Below are 9800 nucleotides of genomic sequence, written 5' to 3'. Positions count from 1 at the left end.
GAGGGCTGGGCCATGACCGGCTCTCTTCCCCTGCTCTTTCGGACCCTTTGTGCTGTGTAAGTAATAAAGTCGTCATTTGCTGAAAGGTTCTGGTCTGCCTGATCCTGTGTTCCCAGGACTCACCACTGAGCAACTCGCTGCACAGAGTGTGGTGATGGTTGCACAACATTGTGACTGAACTTAACGTCCCTGAATTGTACACTTTAAAAAAGGCTAACATTGGTCCCTGCCAGCCCCCCTCCCGGGGCAGGGATCCGGATGGTGGGTGCCTCCCTGCCTGCGACTCTCAGCCTGGGTGCCAGATGCCGCTTCCCAGGCCATGGGGAAGGGGGGCGCCGCGGTGGGCTAGCCGGGCTGCAGGACAACGTATGTACCTGCAAAGATCTCTTCCTACGTGAGCCCGAACGACTGCTCTGGAAGCCAAGTGCCAGGGAAACCAGTAGCCGGGATCTACAGGAGGCAGCAAAGAAAAGAAACACCGGCGCCAACACGGAGCCCCCAAAGTCCGAGGAACAGATCAAAGACGCCAGCAGAGGTTTCTGGCACCTTTTCCAAACCAAAAATCTGAAACAGCAGAACCTCCCAAACTCCTGCCTCGTCCTGTAATTCTGCAATACAGCTGTCACCAAGCTAACTCTGAAATAGCCCCCCGAGGGCAAACAGGCTCCTCGGAAAACAGCTCAAGGGAAAACGCAAGAGAATCGCAAACGCAGGCGTTTCTACCCTGCCCGAAGGAGCCCCAGGCTGAAGAGCTGAGCTGCAGTCTGAAGAAAGGAAAAGAATTGACTGAAAGTGCGGAGGAGGAAGGAAGGAAGATGGACCGCCTCGACGGGGAAGGCAGGGGAATGGTTGCCACCGAGCAGGTCTCCGGCGCGCGTTTGCGGTGGAGTGCCACGGGGACCGCTTCGAGGTCACCGCGTCGAGAAGCGGGGGGCTCTGCACGCACAGGCCCCTCCACGGGCTGCTACATGTACTATTTTCAGTATACGAGCAAGACCTACTGCGTGGATGCGAGTAGAGAGAAGAATCGCCTGGGAAGATTGATGGACCACAGCAAATGTGGGAACTGCCAGACCAAACGCACGACTTCAGCGGGTAGTCACGTCATCCTCGCCGCCTTCTGTGGCACCGAGGCCGGGAAGGAGCTCCTGTATGACTGTGGGGACCGCAGCAAGGTTCCATCGGAGCCCACCCTGGCTGAAGCATTGACTGACAGGGGTCTCTGCACCGCGCCCTCCCCTTCCCTGGACAAAGTGCCTTCAAAAGGGATTGATTTTTATTTATTTATTTTTTACATTTAATCTTAGTGGATTACTTCAGATGTTTTTAACGACGTCTTTTCCTTCTGGTATTTCAATATCTGTTCCAGGTTCCCAGGTGGGCTTGAACAGATGGTCTTATATTACCAAAACTTTTACATTCTAGTTGTTTTTGTACTTTTTTTTTAGTACAAGTGAAAAGTTTGTGCTTTCCTGCATGCAGTCAAAGACCCGACACAGGTTTTAGAGGAAAGTTTCAGGCATGAACTAGGAAGCTGGGCGATTCTCCTGCCTGGAAATGAAGAGCCAGGCCCCCCCCCCCCCCCCCCCCCAGCACACCTCCAGTGTGCGGGGACAGGAGGTGCGAGCAGGATGCTCCTCCCACGGCCTGCTGGGAGGTGTCTCCAAGCTCTTGCTCTCCTGTCTCCACAGGCACGCATTTCAGCGTGTGAATATTCTTAAATAGCTTCCACAGTAAGCAGGTCTTCCCCTCTGCTTTTTGAAAAGCTTACTGACCCCGTGGCCCATGACCGTGGGCCAGGCATGTGTTCACACTGCCACAAGGCTGCTGCTTTCTTTCCTTGGCACCTCAAAGCATCAGGGCAGGTAATCAAACTCACTGTGGGCAGGGAAGAGCATTGCTTACCTACCCCAGCCAGGGCAGGGGTTCCTGAAACTTGGGTTAATTCTTTATAGGAATATGAACACTGAATTTATTTTTAAAAATAATAAAAATCAAAAGAGACAAAACCACAGAAAACAACTTACATGTATAACAGGTCTTGATGAGAGTGAAGTTGTTGTGTTCCCCGTCCGCCCCCCCCCCCCCCCCCATTTTCTTTTGTAGAAGATATTTGAGATGGTACTCTATAAAAAAGTAAAGTTGTGGAGCCGGACCAGAAATTACTTGCCCAATACCTCCCCCCCACCCCCACCCCCGCTTCTGCTGGAAGTTGGAGACCAGCTGTCAAGGCCTTCTGTTTGTCAGGCTCCCTGCGTGCTTCCTGCGTAGTGAACGGTGAGCCTCCAAGGCCTGAGGCGCAGGACTCGCACCCCTGTGGTGCCGCACCCTTCCCCCCACCCTCCCCCAGCCTCAGGAAGGCACCCAGGGGAGCGGGGCAGTGGGCAGGGCCTGGCGCTCAGGGATCAAGGATGAGGCTAAAAAGCTTTCGCCTCGACTTGATGGCAGGAGGAGCAGGTGGCTTCCTCCCTGCCCAAGGGGAGCTGATTCTCCCTGTTCACCTTCAGTCCTGGCGCTGGGGCTCCGGAAGGGACCCTGGGGGTCGCCCACACCCCTGTTCCCGGGTAAATGTGAGTGGAGACAGGTATGCGAGCTTGTCCTCATCCTTGATTCCCCCCGAGCGCCCCACGATACTACCTAAGAACGCCTTCCGCTCCCACCCTGCGCCTGCCAAGTCAGTGGTCACCGAAGCTGAGGAGCTGGCAGGAGTGTAGATGGGAGATTAAATGTCTTGGTTTTACCTATTTGTGATTTTGTTTTGTATTTAAAACAAACAAAAACAAGGAAATAAACTTGAAAATTACTTGCTCATTTAAAAATGGCTAAAATGGTAAAAATGTATGCTGTACTTCACCATAATAAAAATTATAATAGGGACACGTCAAAAGAACTCGATAGTCCGAGCCAATGTGGCGGCTCTGTACAGTTTGCAGCCGCCCCTGCCCCGCCTGCCCACGCGCGGTGATACCCGCGGGGGCCGGCGGGGGGAGGCACAGCCGTATTTGCCCGTGTGGCCCCAGCCATCAACAGCGAAGTGCCCAGGAGCCCCGCGTGAACGGGCGCAGGACCCTGCTGCCGCCTCGTCCCCGCCCATCCCCACGGGCCCCGCCCTTCCCCACCGCCCCGCCATCCCCACGGCCCCCGCCCCTTCCCCACGGCCCCGCCCTTCCCCACGGCCCCGCCCCTTCCCCACCGCCCCGCCCCTTCCCCACCGCCCCGCCCCTTCCCCACCGCCCCGCCCCTTCCCCACGGCCCCGCCCCTTCCCCACGGCCCCGCCCATCCCCACCGCCCCGCCCTTCCCCACGGCCCCGCCGGCCGAGCCCGCGCCCTTCCCCACGGCCCCGCCCATCCCCACCGCCCCGCCCTTCCCCACGGCCCCGCCCATCCCCACCGCCTCGCCCTTCCCCACGGCCCCGCCCTTCCCCACCGCCCCGCCCTTCCCCACGGCCCCGCCGGCCGAGCCCGCGCCGACGTCCCGCAAGCCGAGTCTCCCCCTGGCCGGCGCCGCCCCGCCGCAGCGCGCTCCCCGGGCCGCCCGCGGCGCAGTGACCATGGGCTGCCAGCTCTTGGTTACACCCAAGAGATGTACCTGCAAACAAGATATTTGCAAACAAAGCAAATATCCTGAGCTGCTGGCCTGGATTGAAGAGTTGGGAAAAGATCTCAGATCCACCTGCGCGGGGAGCAAGAGTGCACGGGAGAGACTCGAACAAGGCGCCGTTCCTGCTGGAGGACCGTTTCTGGGGTGCTTGGCTGAAACCCAGCGGAATGCGGGGTCCTTGTTAGCTGTGAAGGCTTTCCGTCTTTTCACAGGATGAGAAGTTACAATCTATCGCCCCGGTTCGGACGAAACTTGTTTTCAAAATGTTAAAAGTTTGTTTTTTATTTCTCCCTGTTTCCCGCCATGGTCCAGTAGGCTCTGAGCCTATGAAATTTAAGATTGAGAAAAGATTTTGCAGTGGATTAGGATTTGTATTTTTAGTTAGAAAATACCGGGGTTTTTTTTGTTTGTTTCTTTTTTTCTTTAAGCATTGATTTTAAAAAATATAGGAAAAAGTTACCTATCATGCATCGAACTGTAGTTTGCCTTCACAGTGCCAGTAACTCACTTTACTCTTCCCTTTTGAATACATTTATGTTATCTGAATTGTTGTTTCTTTTCATAAGCTAATACAATTCTAAGGATTCTGTTTTTAGTAAACACTGATGCCTGCTTTACTTAGTAGCCGGTCCCGGTTTGGCATACAATGTAGATTCTGCTTAATATAACTTCTTTTTGGCTTAGGTATTTGCCAAATTAGTGCTCTGAAGTCAATTAAAAAGTGCACAAGTTATAAACACAGAAGAGGAACCTAACAAAGACTCCCCAAAATTTTCATACTGAGTCTATATGTAGATTTCAGTTCTGTGTTGATCACAATGTCTGGAGAAAAAAAAGACTAAAATTATTTGCATCTTTGTGTGTATTACTTGATGTAATAATAAAGCTTATTTTCATTAAAAACAAAAACATGGGCATAAGGTTGATGGTGCTCCAGTTAGCCAAAGATGGGAGAATATGAGCATCAAAATAAATAATGATATTAAATTATAACCCATTGACCAAAATAATAATGCAAGTCCATGCTGATATAAGTAAACACATAGGGGAAAAACAGCTTCAACTAACCAATGTAGAAGGAATAGTGGCATTAGAAGAAAAAAACTACTATTCGGCAACTGTCACAGTAATGATTAATTCAAATAAGAATTATCAATAGTTACTAAAAACTAGTGAGTGAAAGTTTGATGAGGAGCAGGGTATTTACATGGACTTAGAGAGAAAAACAGTAACTTTATATTGGATAAATCTGGCAGACACCACCTTATTCAAGTGATCAAAGTAACAACAAACTGCCATATGTGCCTCTTCCTATGATGCACTGTGAAAAACACAGTATCACTTCTCTGGGATTCCTGCCTAAGATACAAAATTGGAATGGAATCATGAGAGAACATCAGATAAAGCTGACTTATAGGATGTTCTATAAAATAATTGGCTTATACCATTCAAAATGTTAAGGCCATGAAAGACTTAGAAAGACTGAGGAATTGTTCCAGATTGAAGGAGATTAAAGAGATATGATCATTAAAAGTAAAGTGTTGGGAGGTCCTGGGTTCAGGTCCCCATGCTTCCTGAAGAAGATGAGCAGACATGCTCTGCTGCATCCAGCAGACGCCTAAATGAGCAGATGCCACAAGGCAGCAGACACCACCTGCGGGAGCGGATATGGCTCAGGCCATTGGGCACTCGCGTGGGAGGTCCTGGACTTGGTTCCGGGGACCTCCTGGAGAAGATGAGCAAACAATGAGCAGACAGACAAGAGAACCATCTGTGGGAGCAGGGGACAAATTTTAAAATTAAGTAAATAAATAAATCTTTAAAAAAAAGTAATATGTAATTCTGGTTTGGATGCTAAAGGGATTGTTTCTCTTTTAATACACAGGGCATTAAGACAATTAGCAAAATTGTGATAAGGTCTGTAGATTAGATAATATTGTTTCACTGTTAATTTCTTAATTTTGACAATTGTATGGTGATTATGTAAAAGAATGTCCTTGTTCTTAAGAATCACATACCAAAGTATTTAGTAATTATTAATAAAGTTTATTATTTAAAAAAATTAATTAATTTTTAAAAATGTGTATGAAAAAAGAGTTTACCTATCTGACTCTTCTTTCACTGTGTGTCTTTGTCAGAGGCATGAGAGTTAAAGAGGAAAATGATGTGGTGGTTTTTTTGTAAGCTGAAGAAACTTTTCACCTTGAAAAGCAATAAAGTCTACTGCAGAAGCAGGGCACATTTTCAAATCTCCTGTTCATTACAGAGATAAACATCTAAGGAACTTCAGACCACTATTCTGGGATGACTTTTAAAAACTCAAACAAAAAGGAGTTTGTTACAGAGCTTACAAGGGCAGTTATGAAAGCTTCATTAATTCTAATAAATTTCAATTAATTCATTAGTCATTTGCTGTTTTTTAATCATGTGTTTTCCAAGCAGCTACCTTTAACCTTAAGTAAAATTAAGTTAAAAAGTCAGGGAATGGATGTTGCTCAGTGGTTAAGTGCCAGCTTCCTGATTACAAGGTCCCAGGTTCAATTCCTGGCCTGGTACCTAAAAAAAAAAAAAAAAGTCTATGACTTTAACTGATCCAACTTAAGCTAACCTTTTAGACATCAAAAATAAATGCTTGGGCCAGGGTCTGAGATGAGTAATTTGTAATAAAACTCTCCATTTGTGCAGTCTTTGGAGAATCCTGACACTCCCAGGGGATATTAAGGATCTAAGGATAAATAGAATTATATTAGGTGCTTCTCCTGGAGGGGCCCAAGACCCAATAATAAAGAAGGTATTAGTGAGGCCATAAGGGTAGCGTATTCGAAGTTCTCCAGCTCCAAACCCTCCAGTGTAATTATAGCCCTTCACAGCGGCGGAAGGAGGGACGGGCCCCTGCCCCCCAGGGCAGCCCCGTCATGGCTATTGCACCCTCAAAATTATTCTGGAAGCAGCTGGCACTGCCACCCCCTCTGCTTCCATCAGCCATTGCAGTTTTTTACTCTAAAATGCAGGTGTTTTTCCATTTTTAGAAAACTGCATGCAGGGAAATAGCTCAACCCACATGCTAATAAATTGAGAAATGAGGCCCTGTTCTATAAAAGTATTTCCGAGAAAATCCTTTGAAAACTGAGCTTTCCTGATAAGCAGAAGCAGATTTACCTTAAAGCCAACAAAGCTTAAGCTTCAGAGAACTTCATTTGCAGGGATCCCCTCCAAGGTCCCGGGAGGATCCCTAACAAGGTGTTCACATAGTCATAGGTTTACATAAAATTTGCAAAAGTACAATATTTTAACTGCAATTGGTTAAGACTATTGTCTCTTTCCACTATGGCTTCCCTCCTTATAAAATTCTGTTGTGTCAGATAGCTTTGGGGTGTCTGGAAACAATTTAGGATTGAAGGTAAGGGAAAACCGAGTTGGGGATACTTTTAGTCCGGGTTTAATGGGACATTTTTATGTAGTCAAATTCACTACATTGCATAGTTTAGTGATTGCTAGGCTTCCTGGTGCAAGAATGGCTCTCAGGAAAACCCTTGCCAATGATATGCTCACCACAGAATGACATTTTCTCTATGGAGAAATAATTGTCCAATGAAGAGGCGATCAAAAAGTATTGAACCAAAACTTCTAGGAAATAATATATTGTTAAGATCTGACAGGTAATTAATAAAAATATACTATTTTTAATTTTTCTGGATTTTGTGATGTTGTGGCATTAGATTTTTTAAAAAGTTTTTCTGATTTATTGTGATTTCTTTTTGCTCTAAATAAATATTCTCCTTGATGGCTAACTTGGAATTTTAAGTTTTTATCTTTTTTCTTAAAGATAGCCCCCATCACTTCTTTTTTTTTTTTTTTTAAAGATTTATTTATTTATTTCTCTCCACCACCCCCCTACACTGGTTATCTGTTCTCCGTGTCTATTTTGCTGCATCTTCTTTTTTTTTGTTCACCTCTGTTGTTGTCAGCGGCACGGGAATCTGTATTTCTTTTTGTTGCATCATCTTGCTGTGTCAGCTCTCCGTGTGCGCGGCACCATTCCTGGGCGGGCTGCACTTTCTTTCATGCTGGGTGGCTCTCGTTACAGGGCACACTCCTTGTGTGTGGGGCTCCCCTATGCGGGGGGCTCCCCTGCGTGGCACAGCACTCCTTGCCCACATCAGCACTGCGCATGGCCAGCTCCACACGGGTCCAGGAGGCCCGGGGTTTGAACCACGGACCTCCCATGTGGTAGGCAGACGCCCTAACCCCTGGGCCAAGTCCGCCGCCCTCTTTTTTTTTTTAAGATTTATTTTTATTTATTTCTCTCCCCTTCTCTTCCCTCCCCCTCTAGTTGTCTGCTCTCTTTGTCCATTCACTATGTGTTCTTCTTTGTCCACTTGTATTCTTGTCCGTGGCACTGGGAATGTGTGTCTCTTTTTTGTTGCGTCATCTTACTGCGTCAGCTCTCCGTGTGTGTGGCGCCATTCCTGGGCAGGCTGCACTCTTTTCACTCAGGGCGGCTCTTCTTACAGGGCACACTCCTTGCATGTGGGGCACCCTTATGCAGGGGACAACCCTGTGTGGCACGGCACTACTTGCGTGCATCAGCACTGCACATGGGTCAGTTTACCACATGGGTCCGGAGGCCATGGGTTTGAACCGTGGACCTCCTATATGGTAGGCAGATGCTCTATCAGTTGAGCCAAATCCACTTCCGCCATCACTTCTTAAAGACATTTCCCTAATAAGCTCCAGGTCTCACATAATTCCTGGGCCCACCCCTGTGAATAGACTCCATTTACCATTCTGGGGGAGAAAGTCTGCCTCCCCCTCCTGGGGTTGACGCCCACAGTCTAGGATTTTGTCTTTCTCAGCAGGGCCTATTGGGGCAGATACCACTTGCTATTTCAGAGGCCTCTGGCAGGAAGGGGCTTTCTTCCCAACAAGGGCCTTGGCCCAGCCAAGTCTCACTTTTTCCACCAAGGAAAGCTGTGTTGGAGTTCTAAAAGCTTCTGTCCCACTCAAGGAGACAGGCAGCTTCTCTGTAAACAGTGAACGACACCTCCCCTTCAATGGCATGGGGTGGAATTAATGCCATCCCCAAGTTCCCATCCTCATCAGACTGCCTGTGCTGGGCTTGTGGAGAGCACCACTCCCTACTCAAGACTGTAGGAGAAAATGAACTCTTACTGAAATATCCTAGGGAAGCTCAGTATTTAGAAGGACCTCAGGAGGACTCCTTATGTAAAATGGACACATAAATTTTTCTGTTCCAAGTTTTAGGGTTACATATAATGTATTTTGGACACTTGCTTTGCGCTAGGCACTGTATTAAGTATACCCAAGATGCATTATCTCATTTAGTCATGTTAACCCACTGAGGGACTCGCTGTAATTATCCCAACTTTAGAGATGAGGACACTGAGCCCTACTGGAGTTAAATAACTTCCTCAGTGCCTCCAACTTCTGAAATGACACAAGCAAACTTTTTTGAGTTATAAGGGTTGTTTTTTACTTAATTTAATTTTGTTTTATAATGACATAAAATATGAACATGGTTCTAAAGTCACATCTATAAAATATGTAGTCTTTATCCCTCTCTCCTGTGTGCTATTTCATCCTTTCCCCATTAGTAAGCTTTCAAAATGTTTTAGCCTTCCAATTTGTGTTATATGACAAATACCTTTTTTCTTAGATAAATGCTAGAATATTCTATACCAGGGGTTCTTAACCTTTCTTGTTCCATGGACCCCTTTGCTAGTCAGGTGAAAATCACAGACTCCTTACTAAGTCCACACTGTACTATGTATTATTTAATAAACTTATCACACCCCCACAAACATGTCCCCACAAGAGTAATGTTTTTTTAAAATTAAGTTCAAGCTCATGGACCTCTTGTCAAGAACCCCTGCTCTACACACTTCTATCTTGCTAAATTTGAAGAAAATAAAAGAGAAATTAAGCAATCAAGTCTAACATTGTAAAGTCTAAGGCATAACCATGCAGAGAAAAACTATTCCAACTGACTTTAAAACACAGGAATTTGACTATTTTGATTATTTTGGAGAATGCAAGGGAACCATCTCAATACTTTGAAAAATGGTAAATTATGGACAAGAATCAAGAATTTATCCTACCATTCTTAAAACAAACATCCTATAAAACAAACGAATCTACTGCATTGAAAAATAGCTCTTTTAATTGTACAAATTGTTG

The 9800-nt window shown here is 46.5% G+C and overlaps 1 pseudogene; it reads left to right on the top strand.

Moving 5' to 3' along the window:
• Window positions 1–258: 258 nt before the first annotated feature.
• Window positions 259–1209, top strand: LOC101436036 (N-lysine methyltransferase KMT5A pseudogene; annotated as a pseudogene).
• Window positions 1210–9800: the final 8591 nt, after the last annotated feature.

This window comes from Dasypus novemcinctus, chromosome 9, assembly GCF_030445035.2.
Source record: "Dasypus novemcinctus isolate mDasNov1 chromosome 9, mDasNov1.1.hap2, whole genome shotgun sequence".
Lineage (NCBI taxonomy): Eukaryota > Metazoa > Chordata > Mammalia > Cingulata > Dasypodidae > Dasypus > Dasypus novemcinctus.
This window is presented reverse-complemented; position numbering and strand designations above follow the sequence as displayed.